The sequence below is a fragment of the Ornithorhynchus anatinus genome, chromosome 8 (genome assembly GCF_004115215.2).
Source record: "Ornithorhynchus anatinus isolate Pmale09 chromosome 8, mOrnAna1.pri.v4, whole genome shotgun sequence".
Taxonomy (NCBI): Eukaryota; Metazoa; Chordata; class Mammalia; order Monotremata; family Ornithorhynchidae; genus Ornithorhynchus; species Ornithorhynchus anatinus.
In genome coordinates, this window is record NC_041735.1 from 4,023,974 (window position 1) to 4,040,030 (window position 16,057).

Consider the following 16,057-nt stretch of genomic DNA (forward strand, 5'->3'; position numbering starts at 1 on the left):
TATAGTCAGCGCTTAACGAATACCACAGTTATTATTATGACTGTGGCAGGAGGGAAGCAGTATGGCCTAGAGAAAAGAGCACGAGCCTGATCCCAGCTCCGCCCGACCTTTGGCAGATCACTTCGGTGCCTCAGTTTTCTCATCTGTTAAATGGGGATTCCATACCTGTTTTCCCTCCTTCTTAGACCATGAGCTCCAGGTGGGACGGGGACTGTGTCCGGCCTGATTACCCCATAACTCCCCCAGCTCTTGACACCTAGTAAGCACTTAATAAATGCCGTGATTATTATTAATAATATTAATTATTCCCATCTGGAAAAATGGCATTATAGATCCATGACCTTAGGAGTTCCAGAGGTTTGGGAATCTGGACCAGTGACATTTACCTGCCAGTGCCACCTCAGTGGAAAATGGCAGCAGGTGGAAGGGTGTGTAACATTCTACTTGTGATGGGCATAAAAATCCGGGATTATTTGTAGAATAATTCCACTCATGGTGGGCTCTTCAAACCGAATCTCCCTTAACCCATCAGTTCTCACTGAATCAATGGTTTACCTTAATCTGATTTTTCCCGTAGCCCAAGGTTCTTCAAGAACCCAACCTCTGTGATCCAGGAAAATTCTCCAGAGTAGGTATTTTCCATCGTCAGTAGTATTGACTGCTTACTGTGTGCAGAGGAATAAGTATGGTCTTTGTGAAGCACTTACTATGTGCCAGGCCCTGTACTGAGCACTAAGCAAATCGGGTTGGACACCGTCCCTGTCCCACATGGGGCTCACCGTCTTAAACCCCGTTTTCCGGATGAGGTAACTGAGGCCCAGAGAAGTGAAGTGATTTGCCCAGGGTCACACAGTAGACGAGCGGCAGAGCCGGGATTAGAACCCATGGCCTTCTGACCCCCCGGGCCACGCTCTATCCGTTCCGACATGCTGCTTCCCACTGGCCCAGATTCCCAAACCTCTGGAACTCCTAAGGTCCCGGATCCATAATGCCATTTTTCCAGATGGAAATAATTAATATTATTAATAATAATCATGGTGCTTATTTAGAGCTTACTAGGTGGCGAGAGCTGGGGGAGTTATGGGGTAATCAGCATGGGGTAAGCGCTTGGGAAAGTACATACGAAAGATTTGTTGGATTTGAACCGTGCCTACAAGGAACTCACAGGCTACAGGGAGAGAGAGACATTAAAATAGATTAGGGATGGGGGGACTCACTAAGAGAGTATAAGAATATTTGCATAAATGCTGGAGGCTTGGGCGACTATCAGAGTGCTTTTCGAATGCCGGCTCTGCCACTTGTCTGCTGTGTGACTATGGGCAAGTCACTTAACTTCTCTGGGCCTCAGTTCCCTCACCTGTAAAATGGGGATTAAGACCGTGAGCCTCACCTGGGACAACCTGATTACCCTGTATCTACCCCAGCGCTTAGAACAGTGCTCTGCACATAGTAAGTGCTTAAGAAATGCCAACATTATTAAAGGGTTCACAGCCAAGTGTTTTCCTTAAGGAGATTTCCGTATTGTTCCTCGCTTTACTACTTTCATTCATTCAACAGTATTTATCGAGCGCTTACTATGTGCAGAGCACTGTACTAAGCGCTTGGAATGTACAGTTCGGCAACCGATAGAGACGATCCCTGCCCAATGACGGGCTCACAGTCTAATCATAGTAAGCGCTCAATAAATACTATTGAATGAATGAATAAACGGGGGACAGACAGCAGAGCCAAACAGAACAAAACAAAAGCAAGACATTATCAAGATAGTATCAAGATACTTGACGTGGACAGTCAGTGAAGGCCACAGAATATACAGCACAACTCATTTCTCCAGCTCGATGGGAGCACGGTAATAACCGTGGTATTTGTTCAGCGCTTTCTACATGCCAAGCGCTCTCCTAAGCGCTAAGGTGAAGGCAGGATCATCAGGTCCCACATGGGGCTCACAGTCTGAGTAGGAGGGAGAACAGGTATGGAATCTCCATTCTGCAGATGAGGGAACTGAGGCATGGAGAAGTGAAGTGATTTGCCCAAGGTCATGCTGCGGGCAAGTGGTGACAAGTGGGACTCTGACTCCCAGGCCCGGGCTCTTCACAGGAGCGACGAAGGAGGAGCCGGGATCGGAGCGACATCTACTGCTCCTGACACATAATAATAGTAATGATGGTATTTGTTAGCGCTTATTATGTGCCAAGCACTGTTCTAAAGCACTGGGGGGGGAGACAAGGTAATCAGGTTGTCCCAGGTGGGGCTCACAGTCTTAATCCCCGTTTTACAGATGAGATAACTGAGGCAAAGAGAAGTGAAGTGACTTGCCCAAAGTCACACAGCTGACAAGTGGCGGAGCCGAGACTAGAACCCACGACCTCTGACTCCCCAGCCCGGGCTCTATCCACTGAGCCACATCTGTTTTCTCTGGGATGGGAGTAAGCCAGGCAACCTGTTGAAAGAAGGGTCAAGGAACTGCCAGGAATTCCCACCACTGCATTTGGGGGAAATCTGAATTTACACTAAGACCGTTCAGCTTATAACACTTTTCCCGGAACACCCCCACCCCACCCCCAACCCCTGCGATTTCGAACAAGGTTTTTCCCAACAGTTCAGTTGGAATGATGTTCCATTTTTCGGCTTAGGGCCAGTTCTCGCACGTCTCTTCTCTGGGCGTTCAGATCTTCAGGGGCTGCTCTCCATCCAGAGGCAGGAAAAGAGTGTTCTGTGTCTTCAGATTTCCCAAACATTAGTCATTTTCAGCTCTGCGGGATCAGACTGTGATGCCCCTGGCTCTTTTTCTCCAAGATAGCTCAGTTTTTTCTCTTAATTTCCATCAACTCTCGATTATTCACGAGCCGATTATTCTATCTGGGCACCAGTCACGCTCTGCTTTCTGGGGGATGCCGAATTCACCGACTTCCACCGCATAATTTAACCCCCCCACCTCGATTTTTGAGGAGGAAATAAAAGATGACTTTTTTGTAAGCAGCGATAGCAGCAGGCACTGGGGTAGAATAATGATAATAATGACGGTATTTAAGTGCTTACTATGTGCCAAGACTGTTCTAAGCAGTGGGGGAAAGACGAGGGCATCAGGTCTTCATCCCCATTTTACAGATGAGGGAACTGAGACACAGAGAAGTGAAGTGACTTGCCCAAAGTCACACAGCTGACAAGTGGCGGAGCTGGGATTAGAACCCATGACCTCTGACTCCCAAGCCCGGGCTTTTTCCACTAAGCTACACTGTATAAAGCTGAGAAGAGTCCGAGTGATGCGGATACAGGTTCAAGGAGACGTGTGGACTCTGGGGTATGAAAAAATCAATCAGTAGTGTTTATTGAGCACTTACTAGGTGTGCAGAGCACTGTACTAAGCGCTTGGGAGAAGACAGTACAACGGAGTTGGTAGACAAATTCCCTGCCTGCAAACAGAACTTCCTCATGCTGCGGAAATGGCATGAGCTTCTCTCATCGGCTTCTTCTAGCTTCTTCTTCCTGTTTTGGCAGAAATTATGCCAAGAAGTTGGCAATTATCCGAGGCAATACAGTAATCGATAAACGTTTGTTAAGGGAACGATTAATTCCGCTGTTAGCCTTTATCACCGTGTAATTTGTCCTTAGTCTCGCCACATAAGAGGCCAGGAGAAGTAAAAAGATGAAACGACAAGTTGGATAATGTGTTGGCTCTCCAGTGGCTCGGTAAAAGGTGGAAGCTATGGGCTAAAGTGAGATTTTTCCATTGCATGTGGATTTCAGCTAATCATGTCACTGTTCCTCTGCCGTGCCACCGCAGATTCATTCAGTCGTATTTATTGAGCTTAGTACGTGCAGAGCACTGTACTAAGCGCTTGGAAAGTACAATTCGGCAGCAGATAGAGACAATCCCTACCCAACAATGGGCATGAAATGAATTTAATAAATAAGGAATTTTGGCTGTGATAGGATTGCGCACCATTCCTCTCTGGGTATTCTTTTCGAGTCACAAACTTTTGACAGTAACTAAGCTTGCTCTGTCTAACCCCCAAATTAAGTGATAGTCATTAAGAAATTATTGGGGGCTATATTTGTGGGTGTGCCTTATTGATGAGAGGGTCGCAAGCTTGAGATTGAATGTCTATGAAATAATTTTCTAGAAGCCTGGAGGTGGAGGTTATTAGGAGGTAAAGATAGTTAAATAATAAATTATCGTTATTATGGTGTTAAGTGCTTACCATATGTACCAGGCACTGTACTTAGAGCTGGGGTGACTACAAGCTAATCGGGTTGGACACAGTCCCATGTGCCACGTGGGGATCACAGTCTCAATCCCCATTTTTCAGATGAGGGAACCGAGGCTCAGAGAACTGAAATGACTTGCCCAGGGTCACCCGGCGGACAAGTGGCACAGCCGGAACCCATGACCTTCTGACTCCCAGACCCATGCTCTATCCACTACGCCATGTAAAAGAGAACAATGCATTGTTTTTTTAATGACATTTATTAATCACTGGGGCAGATCCATAATTAGATCGGACACAGTCGCTGGTCCCATACAAGGCTTACAATCTAAGATGTGGGGGAGAAAGGGTATCTTGTGCCTCTCTTCCAGATGAGGGAACTGAGGCCCAGAGAGTTGAAGTGACTTGGCCAAGGTCACACGGCAGTGGCAGAGCTGGGATTAAAGCCTGAATCTCCTGGCTCTGAGACCCTTGCTCTTTCTACTGGGCCATGCTGCCAAGAGTCAATGCAAACCTCCCTTGGCTAAAAATCGATTCCAAAAATTGTGCTCTTTCAGGTGGAGTATCACCCTGCTAAAAAGAGTAGAAACTATAATAACCTAAAGATGGGCAAGCTGCTGCTTAAGGATCAACAGGCTTCATATGCCTGTTCCCTGAATTACGACTCCCATCCTCTCAAACACAGTCCTGAGCAAACTCGCCCACTTAGAGAAAGTTTTCCTTGAGGTGATACCCTCGCCCCCCCCGTTTCCCATCCCACTAGTACAGTCCCAAACTCACTTCTCCACTTCTTTTTATAGCGAGTGTGGTGGATTCACGGAGCTGTGATCCCTAGCCTCTCTAAGAAGGAAGGAGTAGAGAAGCAGTGTCGCTTAGTAGATAGAGCACGAGCTTGGGAGTCAGAAGGACCTGGGTTCTAATTCTGGCTTCTGCCACCTGTCTGCTGTGGGTCCTTGGACCGGTCACTTCTCTTCTCTGGGCCTCAGTTCCCTCATCTGTAAAGTGAGGATTAAAAGTCTGAGCCCAGGGTGGGATGGGGACTGAGTCCAGCCCGATTAGCTTCTATCTGCCTCAGCGCTTAGAACAGTGCCTGGTACATGGTAAGCACTCAACAAATGCCACTTAAAAAAAAATCATAGCCTCATTTTACAGCTGAAGAAACTGAAGTACAGAGAAATTCAGTGACTTGCCCAAGAGTACACAGCAGGAAAGAGATGGAGTGGAGACTAGAACCCTTTTCTCCTCACTCCCAGACCCCTGCTCTTTCCGCTGGATTACCTTGCTGTTGATTAAATGCTGTCGATTGATGCTGTGTTCTCATCCGTCGCTCGATATCCCTTTTTGAAAATAGATAATTGCGTATTCCTTATGTCATAATTTAAAAACATGCGATAGATGAACCCATTTTTTTTCCGAAGTTGGCACTTTTGTATTCCTTAAAGATTCTGAGGGTCAGCAGGACACATTTCTTGAAAGCAGGACATCTGGTCACCTCACCATGCTCCTAGCTAGCTAGCTGTCGTATTTTGTCCAATAGTTCTTGGGGCATAGAGTGCTTAGATTTTGCAGAAGCTTTTGTAGTTCTTGTCCATCTGCGAACCATATTTCTTGGGCCACTCGCCCACATCTGGCTTTTGAAGGTCTTGCTTAATGGGGATGAAGTGGAACCTCCTGAAATGTCTAACTTTTACGATTGGACTGAGCGTGCTTAACTGCCAGCTGCAAATTATTAGGTCAGAGATCCAATCAAAATTTCATATTCCACCGTGTCTGGACTTGAATTGTACAGAACTGGTGCCTATCAAAACCTGAGTATCCTCTGGTGCCAGGGAATATATCAGAGGAGCCTTTAGAGCGATATAGCTAGCCCTTTTCAACTTGCTAGTTCCCAAGTTTCAAATTTGTATTACGAAAGATAGGACAACCTGGATACTAGTGCATGGAAATAATTTCTAAGCCTCTTTCCTAAAGAGAGTTGCCCTGAACCTGTCTGTGGCTCTAGGATGGTATCGGAGACTGGGAATTATAACCAACTGTTGTCGTCTTGTGCTTTCAAGTCGTCTCCGACCCATAACGACGCCATCGACGCATCTCTCCCAGAATGCCCACATCTCTCCCAGAACGCCCCACCTCCATTTGCAATCATCCTGGCAGTGTAACCAACTAGCCCCTTAATTTTTTTATTATTATGATAGTAAGCACTTACAATGTGCCAGGCACTCTACTAAGTGCTGGGATAGATACAAGCTAAATCAGGTTGGACTCACTCCATGCCCCACATGGGGCTCACAGTCTTAAATCCCATTTTCCCAATGAGGTAACTGAGATGCAGAGAAGTGAAGTGACTTGCCTAAGGTTACACAGCAGACAAGTGGCCTGTCTGGGATTAGAACCCATGACTTTCTGACTCATTCATTCATTCATTCAATAGTATTTATTGAGCGCTTACTATGTGCAGAGCACTGTACTAAGCGCTTGGGATGAACAGGTCGGCAACAGATAGAGACAGTCCCTGCCGTTTGACGGGCTTACAGTCTAATCGGGGGAGACGGACAGACGAGAACAATGGCACTAAACAGCGTCAAGGGGAAGAACATCTCATAAAAACAATGGCAACTAAATAGAATCGAGGCGATGTACAATTCATTAACAAAATAAATAGGGTAACGAAAATATATACAGTTGAGCGGACGGGTACAGTGCTGTGGGGATGGGAAGGGAGAGGTGGAGGAGCAGAGGGAAAAGGGGAAAATGAGGCTTTAGCTGCGGAGAGATAAAGGGGGGATGGCAGAGGGAGTAGAGGGGGAAGAGGAGCTCAGTCTGGGAAGGCCTCTTGGAGGAGGTGATTTTTAAGTAAGGTTTTGAAGAGGGAAAGAGAATCAGTTTGGCGGAGGTGAGGAGGGAGGGCGTTCCGGGACCGCGGGAGGACGTGACGCAGGGGTCGACGGCGGGATGGGCGAGACCGAGGGACGGCGAGGAGGTGGGCGGCGGAGGAGCGGAGCGTGCGGGGTGGGCGATAGAAAGAGAGAAGGGAGGAGAGGTAGGAAGGGGCAAGGTGATGGAGAGCCTCGAAGCCTAGAGTGAGGAGTTTTTGTTTGGAGCGGAGGTCGATAGGCAACCACTGGAGTTGTTTAAGAAGGGGAGTGACATGCCCAGATCGTTTCTGCAGGAAGATGAGCCGGGCAGCGGAGTGAAGAATAGACCGGAGCGGGGCGAGAGAGGAGGAAGGGAGGTCAGAGAGAAGGCTGACACGGTAGTCTAGCCGGGATATAACGAGAGCCCGTAATAGTAAGGTAGCCGTTTGGGTGGAGAGGAAAGGGCGGATCTTGGCGATATTGTAGAGGTGAAACCGGCAGGTCTTGGTAACGGATAGGATGTGTGGGGTGAACGAGAGGGACGAGTCAAGGATGACACCGAGATTGCGGGCCTGCGGGACGGGAAGGATGGTCGTGCCATCCACGGTGATGGAGAAGTCTGGGAGCGGACCGGGCTTGGGAGGGAAGATGAGGAGCTCAGCCCAGGGCTCTTTCCACTTGGCCACACTGCTTCCTTCCTTCCTTAGAGGCCTTCCCTGACTAAGCCCTCCTTTATTCTTCTCCCACTCCCTTCTGCATCACCCTGACTTGCTCCCTTTATTAATTCCCAGCCCCGCAGGCTCTTATGTCCATCCCTGTCATTTATTTACTTATATTAATTTCTGTGTCCCCTTCCGGACTGTAAGCTCATTGTGGGCAGGGAATGTGTCCGTTTATTGTTATATCGTACTCTCCCAAGTGCTTAGTACAGTGCTTTGCACACGTAAGCATTCAATAAGTACCACTGATTGTCTACCTGGCTGATTTCCTACTCTCCGTTTTAACCACTTGGCTTTGATTTTCATGGCAGCACTCCTCTAAATGGGCCTTATTTTTCCAAGCTTTTTATCTACCTGATTGTTATTAATGCCTTCAGATCCTTTGTAAAATAGGGCTTACCCAGGTGGGGTTTGGCTTGAATCCATATGCCTCATAGGCACCAGTTACATAATCCTTCTGCATCAAAGAGTCAGTAAACAGAGAGCAATTATTTGACACCTTATAGGAAGCAGAAGAAAAAAAATTAATTGAAGACTTTTCACTCTAATGGATTTAGCATGTATTTGCATGTATTGATTTTAAAGGACCAGTGGGGCCTTTGGGAATGAGGTCTTTGAATTTTGTCCATTACACACGTGGCATATGAAAATGGCACTTTCTGGACAGTCAGCTCTGCCGCAGAGTAGCTTTTCGGTTTGTATTTGAACAGAGTGCCGTTGTAGAATGCTCTTCATATTGGGCAGGGATTGTCTCCGTCTGTTGCCCGATTGTACTTTCCGAGCACTTAGTACAGTGCTCTGCACACAGTAAGCGCTCAGTAAATGCGACCGAGTGACTCCGACAAGCGCACTCTCTTCAAAGTCTTATTGAAGGCCCGTCTCCTCCAAGAGGCCTTCCCTGACTAAGCCCTCCTTTACTCTTCTCCTCCCATCTGCATCGCCCTCGCCCCTGGAGTCACGCCCTTTTATTCACCCCTTCCCTCAGCCCCACAGCACTTATGTCCCCATCCGTAATTTATTGACATTAATGTCTATCTCCCCCTCTCGACTGAAAGCTCGTTGTGGGCAGGGGACATATCTACCAATACTGGTATATTTGTACCCTCCCAAATGCTTGAGTAAGGGCTCAATAAATAGGGTGGATTGATCGAATTAGGGATTGTTTGCTCCCACATCAAGCTTCTGTTCAGGTAGGACACAAAGCAGTGTTGGCAGAAACACTTAGGCATTTCACACGGTGTCGGTCGAGGCATAAGGAAGTCAACCTGGTTTTTCCATCGAGGGGAGTTCTTCAGGAAGACACCTCCCACCATGTAGGAGAACTGACTTTATTCATTTTTAATTTGGTGGAAATCGATCCCTCCTCACCCAGATTCGTTGTCCTTTGACGAATCGTAAATTGAGAAAAGTAGCCGGTGTAGTGGATAGAACCAAGGGCCCAGGAGTCGAAAGGATCTGGGTTCTAGTCCCGCTTCCTTCACTTGTCTGCTGTGTGACCTTGGCCAAGCCACTTCTCTCCTCTGTGCCTCAGTTCCTTCATCTGGAAAATGGGGATTAAGACTGTGAGCCCCATGTGGGGCGTGGACTGTGGCCAACCAGATTAGCTTGAATCTGCGTCAGCACTCAGTACAGTGCCTGGCCCGTAGTAAGCGCTTAACAAAAACCATAGAAAAAATAGTGCCCTTTTTTTATTTGGCTGCAGATCGAAGTTTCAGGAAATGCTTCCCCTCAACGCCCCCCCTCCCTGGTTCAGTGTCACCAAAACCATCTTCAGGTTGTGAGGCTCATCGGTCGGGGAGAGGGCGGGAGGGAGCCCGGAGCCATCCACGTCTCTTGACGGGAGAGTAGGGAATCAAAATGCAGCAGCAAAGAAAATCCACAGAAAGAACAAATGATTCTGCAAAAGATTCCCCTCCAGATTGTAACTATTTTTGAGAGATTACATTCTGTGACTCAATTACTATTCTTGCCGCTGTCTAGTAACAACGAGGTTGTTACTGCAAACCCTAAAATAGCATAAGCGGACATACGCTGGCCATCCAGCTAAATTTTCAAAGTTGCGGGGTTGTGGGGGGGGACTCGTTTGCTCACTCTTACTAATATGTGTGTAAATCAGCCGCTGGCCTGGATACCAGACATCACTTTTCAACTCTTTTGCTTTCGGATTCCTGTGATTTGTTCATCGCAGCTGCAAACTGATCCGTATTATCTTTTTTTTTTTAATGGTGTTTGTTAAGCGCCTACTATGTGCCAGGCTCTGTACTAAGCGCTGGGGTAGATACAAGTTAATCGGCTTTCAGTCTTAATACCCATTTTACAGATGTGGTAACTGAGTCCCAGAAAAGCAAAGAGACTGGTCAAAGGTCACACAGCGGACAAGTGGCGGAGCCAGGATCAGAACCCAGATCCGCTGACTCCCGGGGCCCGGCTCTTTCCACTAGGCCATGCTGCTTCCCAAGAACCACTGAAGCGAAAGGTGCCATTTTCAAAATCAAGCCAGGGTGATAACCTCTGTTGGCGATTTCAGAGCATGTGAACAAAGGAAAGGGGCCCCTCTCAGTGCAAAAGTATTTAATTTATAGAAGGGTTGAAATTTCATTTGCATAAATACAGGGATTTGTTTGTGCATGGAAAAATGTTCCCCAATTTAGACCTGCTATGGTGGAGGTCGGCTAGACACTTTTTGTTGTAGTCTCTCAAGCTCTTAGTACAGTGATCTGCGCATAGTAACCGCTCAATAAATAACATCGCTTGTTTCGAAACCCAACGTAAACCTACGAGATGCTGCTGATCCAGGCTGCCGTCTAGAAGAGCTAGTTGGGATCGATCATTTGGGTTTCAGTTCTAATTCTCGGCAGGGTATGGGTCACTGAAGGGTTCAGGTGGCTATTTTTTCATCCTAGTTTCTCATAGCATCAAATTTCTCTCCAGAGATGACTGAATTTATCGAGGGAGAGCGGGAGAGAGAGAGAGACTGTGTGGGTGTGGTGTGGTAGAAGGCAGAGGCCTTCTGAAGAAATTTAGGTATTGGGATAGGGAGAAGGGGAATGAAATCCACTCCAAACCATTAGATCAATGACTATTTGTGTGTTTGGAGACGGGTGGGATAGGGAGGAGGAGAGACAGACTGGTTCATGGCTGATCGTTATTTCAGTGTCATATTCTACTTGTGTGGAGCCCCCGAAGGAACCATCCTTATGTATTTTTTTTTTAATCGTATTTGTTCATAATAATGTTGGTATTTGTTAAGCACTGACTATTTGCCAAGTACTGTTCTAAACACTAGGGTAATAATAATAATATTGGTATTTGTTAAGCACTTACTATGTGCAGAGCGCTGTTCCAAGCACTGGTGTAGATACAGGGTAATCAGGTTGTCCCACATGAGGCTCACAGTCTTAATCCCCATTTTACAGATGAAGGAACTGAGGCCCAGAGAAGTGAAGTGACTTGCCCACAGTCGCACGGCTGACAGGTGGCAGAGCTGGGATTCGAACCCATGACCTCTGGCTCCCAAGCCCATGCTCTTTCCACCACAAGGTCATCAGGTTGTCCCATGTGGGGCTCACAGTCTTGATCCCCATTTTCCAGATGAGGTAACCGAGGCACAGAGAAGTTAGGTGACTGGCCCAAGGTCACAGAGCTGACAAGTGGCGGAGCTGGAATTAAAACCCATGACCTCTGACTCCCCAGCCCGTGCTCTTTCCACTGAGCCACGCTGCTTCTCTATGCAACTGATTGATCGATGGAGGACAATTTTGAGGAGCTCTGAAGCCGTTTGGACCCTCTCTGAGCCGGCCACTGAACTGTGGGAGAAGGTGCCAACCTCAAGCCCTTGATAGGAAGGCTGACCTCTTGCTTCCGCTCCTTCTCTTGCTGGTATTACGCTGGGTTTTGGCCAGGTGTCCTGGAATGCGTGCGTCGTGATGGCTCCAGTCACTGAGCCAGAAGAGCATTTTCTCCTAAGAAGTGACCTGGTATCAGAGTTAGATGGAAAACAAGGAAACTCTGTTAGTAAAACAATGGAATTTAAATCCAGAATTAAAATCCACACGCAGACCTGCAAAATAGGGGGTCAATCTTTTGCAAGTTTCCATTTGGAAAGAATAAAGTAATAATAAATAATGCTATTTGTTGCAAAACAAAGAAACTCTGCTAGTAAAGCAATAGAATTTAAATCTACACTCAAAACAGCAAAATCCGGGTCAATTTTTTACAAGTTTCCGTGAGGAAGGAATAAAGTAGTAGTAATAAAAATGGTATTTGTTAAGTGCTTACAGACACTGTTCAAAGCGCTGGGGTGGGTACAAGGTAATCAGATTGCCCCACGTGGGGCTCACAGTCTTAATCCCCATTTTAAAGATGAGGGAACTGAGGCACAGAGAAGTTAAATGACTTGCCCAAAGTCACACAGCTGACAAGTGGCGGAGCCGGGATTAGTGATGTGGATCGCACTAACTAGCAGGGAGGGACTGAGTCTTCAGAGCCTTGTGCTTTAGCAAATTGTGTAAATGTTCTCTGACTTTATTTCCCCACATATATCATCCCAGATTTGTGACTTAGATTGCCCACTGTATCGAATCAACTCGTTGTTGGATTGTTCTTTCCCACAGCATTTATATACGTAGCTGTAATTAATATGTTCATTCATTTATATTCATGTCTGTCTCTCCCTCTAGACTATAAGCTTCTTGTGGGCAGGGAATATATCTATTCTTATTAATAATAAGGTTGGTATTTGTTAAGCGCTGACTATGTCCCTCTTTTTCCCCTTTTCCCTCTGCTCCTCCACCTCTCCCTTCCCATCCCCACAGCACCGTACTCGTCCGCTCAACTGTATATATTTTCGTTACCCTATTTATTTTGTTAATGAACTGTACATCGCCTTGATTCTATTTAGTCGCCATTGTTTTTACGAGATGTTCTTCCCCTTGACTCTATTTATTGCCATCGTTCTCGTCTGTCCGTCTCCCCCGATTAGACCGTGAGCCCGTCATACGGCAGGGACTGTCTCTATCTGTTGCCGACTTGTTCATCCCAAGCGCTTAGTACAGTGCTCTGCACATAGTAAGCGCTCAATAAATACTATTGAATGAATGAATGAATATGCGCCAAGTACTGTTTTAAGCGCTGGGATAGATACAAGGTAAGCAGGTTGACCCACGTGGAGCTCACAGTCATCATCCCCATTTTACAGATGAGGGAACTGAGGCACAGAGAAGTTAGGTGACTTGCCCAAAGTCACACAGCTGACACGTGAGGGAGCCGGGATTAGAACCCACGACCTCTGACTCCCAAGTCCGGGCTCTTAGCGCTGAGCCACGCTGCTTCTTATGTTGTATCATTGTTGTATCTTATTGCTTTATCAGATTCTTCCAAGTACGGTGCTTTGCACCCAGTAAGCGCTCAGTAAATGCGATTGAATGAATGAGTCCCCGGTGCTTAGTACAGTGCTGTGCACACAGGAAGCGCTCCCTAAATACCACTGAATGATCAGTGTGAGATTGCTGCTCTTCTCACTTCTGGCTGGCTGAGAGAAGCCAAGGAGCAGGAACTGTCCTCATTTGGGGGAGGTTGGAATGGGATGGGACGCTCCTTGAAGGCAGGGAATGGGGCTCGTACTTCTGGTCTGCTTCCTAAGCGTTTAGGATAGTAGCAATACAATTAATAGGTGCTAAAGCAATACTGTCACTACCCGTACGGAGGCAGCGTGGCCTCGTTGAGAGAGCACAGGCCCGGAAGTCAGAAGGATCTGGATTCTAATCCCCGCTCTGCCACTTGTCTGCGGTGTGACCTTGGGGAAGTCACTTCACTGCTCCGGACCGCGGTTCCCTCATCTGGAAAATGGGGATGAAGACCGAGAGCCCCATGCGGGACATGGATGGCGTCCATTCTGATTAGCTTGTATCTACCCCAGCGCTTAGTACAGTGCCTGGCAAATAACAAAAGCCTAACAGATACCACTAGGAAAAAAAATCCAACAGACCACCACCCTCTTCACTTTCAGAGCTTTACTAAAATCCCATCTCCTCCAAGAAGTCTTCCCTGACTAAGCCCTCATTTCCCCTTCTCCCTTCTGTGTCACCCTTTTACTTGAATCCATGTCTAATTCCCACGCGTATGTTCTCTCCCAGCATGTAGCACAGTGCTCTGGACACGAGTGCTTAATAAATACTATGACCGCCCCACCGTCAGCCCCACAGCACTTTTCCATATCCGTAACTTATTTTAGCACCCACCTCTCCTTCTGGGTCCTTACGTGCAATATTGAAGGCAGTGTTCTGCCTACAGTAAGCGCTCAAGAAATACCATTGATATTACATATTAAAGGGGATGTGGGAGAGGGGAGGAAATTCTCTTCCCACGTCTTCGCAGCCTGATCACTGCACTTAAGCGCTCAATACAGAGCTTTGCACACAGTAAGCGCTCAATAAATTGAATGAATGAGTTACTGTCGTCCCCAGGAGGTCACCGCAGTGGCCTTGCTGGAGCCAATTGGCAATTCATCGAATCTCTGCCAGCGTGAATAAAGCTACAGACTTTTTTTTTAATGGTATTTGCTAAGCGCTTACTGGTGCCAAGCACTGTACCAAGCGCTGGGGAAGATACAAGCCAGTCAAGCTGAATACGTTCCTTGTCCCACGTGGGTCTCACGCTCTTAATCCCCATTTTAAAGGTAACTGGGACACAGATGTGACACGATACCTCTTTCTCTCTCTGTCTCACACGCATGCAAGAAAAAGAGACAAGGGAGTTTAGGATCAGTAGTAGAGAGGAACAGAAATAACACAAGGAAAAAAGAGAAAGGGCCAGCCATGGCTAAGACTAAGTATTTTTTCAGTGGTATTTGTTTAAGACTTACTATGTGCCAGGCACTGTATTAAGCCTTGGGGTAGATACAAGCTAATCAGGTTGGACCCAATCCGTGTCCCATTTGGGACTCACAGTCTTAATCCCCGTTTTGAGGCAACTGAGTCACAGAGAAGTGAAGTGACTTGCCCAAGATCACGCGGCCGACAAGTGGCGGAGCCGGGAGTGGAACCCAAGTCTTCTGCATCTCAGGCCCAGGTTCTATCCGCTGGCCGTGCTGCTTCCTCAATTTCCTCTAGTTGAAGCAGCAGCGTGGCTCAGTGGAAAGACCCCGGGCTTGGGAGTCAGAGGTCATGGGTTCGAATCCCGGCTCCACCACTTATCAGCTGGGTGACTTTGGGCGAGTCATTTCACTTCTCTGCGCCTCACTGACCTCATCTGTAAAATGGGGATTCAGACCGTGAGCCCCACATGAGACAATCTGCGTACCTTATATCTACCCCAGAGCTTAGAACAGTGCTCAGCACATAGTAAGTGCTTAACAAATACCATCATCATTATTATTATTATTCATTATTATTTACTGAACTTAAGCAGCCACATTTCAGGACATCTGTTGTCCTGCTGCTCGCTCTGACCCAAAAATACAAATCATAATTCAATCTGTAATTTACGTATGTGTGTATGTTAATGTCTGTCACCCCCTCTAAACTGTGAGTTCGTTGTGATGATGGAACGTGTCTGTTTGCTGTTATATTGTCCTTTCCCAAGCGCTTAGTATAATGCTTTGCACACAGAAAGCTCTCAATACGAATGAATGAAATACGAGTGAATGGAAGTGAACGCAGTGACCTTTTGGCTCATTTGTATATCTTTCCCACGCAAATTGATTTATTCATTGCCGTTATTTTTGCTCCTATACTTTATTAAATGACTCTACCCCCACAGATTTTAGTCAACTGTTTTTTCCGCCTTTAAAAAGTACTGCTCCTTGTACTGTCTCCAAAAATGTTACCAATCTTTTGTCACCAGTCTTTAAATTCTAAGCAAGTTACCTCAGGAAACAAACAGGAAATAAAAAAAAATTCAAGGAGTGTCTCGAGTTGAACACGTGAGAGACTGTTCAATATAGCTAGTGATAGCCATGCGTAACGACAATGCATTTATTTAACAGGGGACTTCAGAAAATTTCCAACTGCCAGTTTTGATAAAATGTGGAAGAGCTTTGTACTTGAAGCCCTAGCATGAAACAGTATATTTTTTTCATTCATTTTCACCAAACTTTTGTACCTGGGGGTTGCAAAGCAGCGCGGCTCAGTGGAAAGAGCCCGGGCTTGAGAGTCAGAGGTCATGGGTTCTAATGTCGGCTCCACCGCTTGTCAACTGTGTGACTTTGGGCAAGTCATTTAACTTCTCTGTGCCTCGGTTACCTCATCTGTAAAATGGGGATTAAGACAAGTACCAT

The 16,057-nt window shown here is 46.7% G+C and overlaps 1 protein-coding gene across 1 annotated transcript in view; it reads left to right on the forward strand.

Moving 5' to 3' along the window:
• RFX7 (regulatory factor X7) overlaps positions 1 to 16,057 on the forward strand; it is a 99,163-nt gene that overhangs the window by 34,983 nt on the left and 48,123 nt on the right. The gene's annotated exons all lie outside the window — the stretch shown is intronic.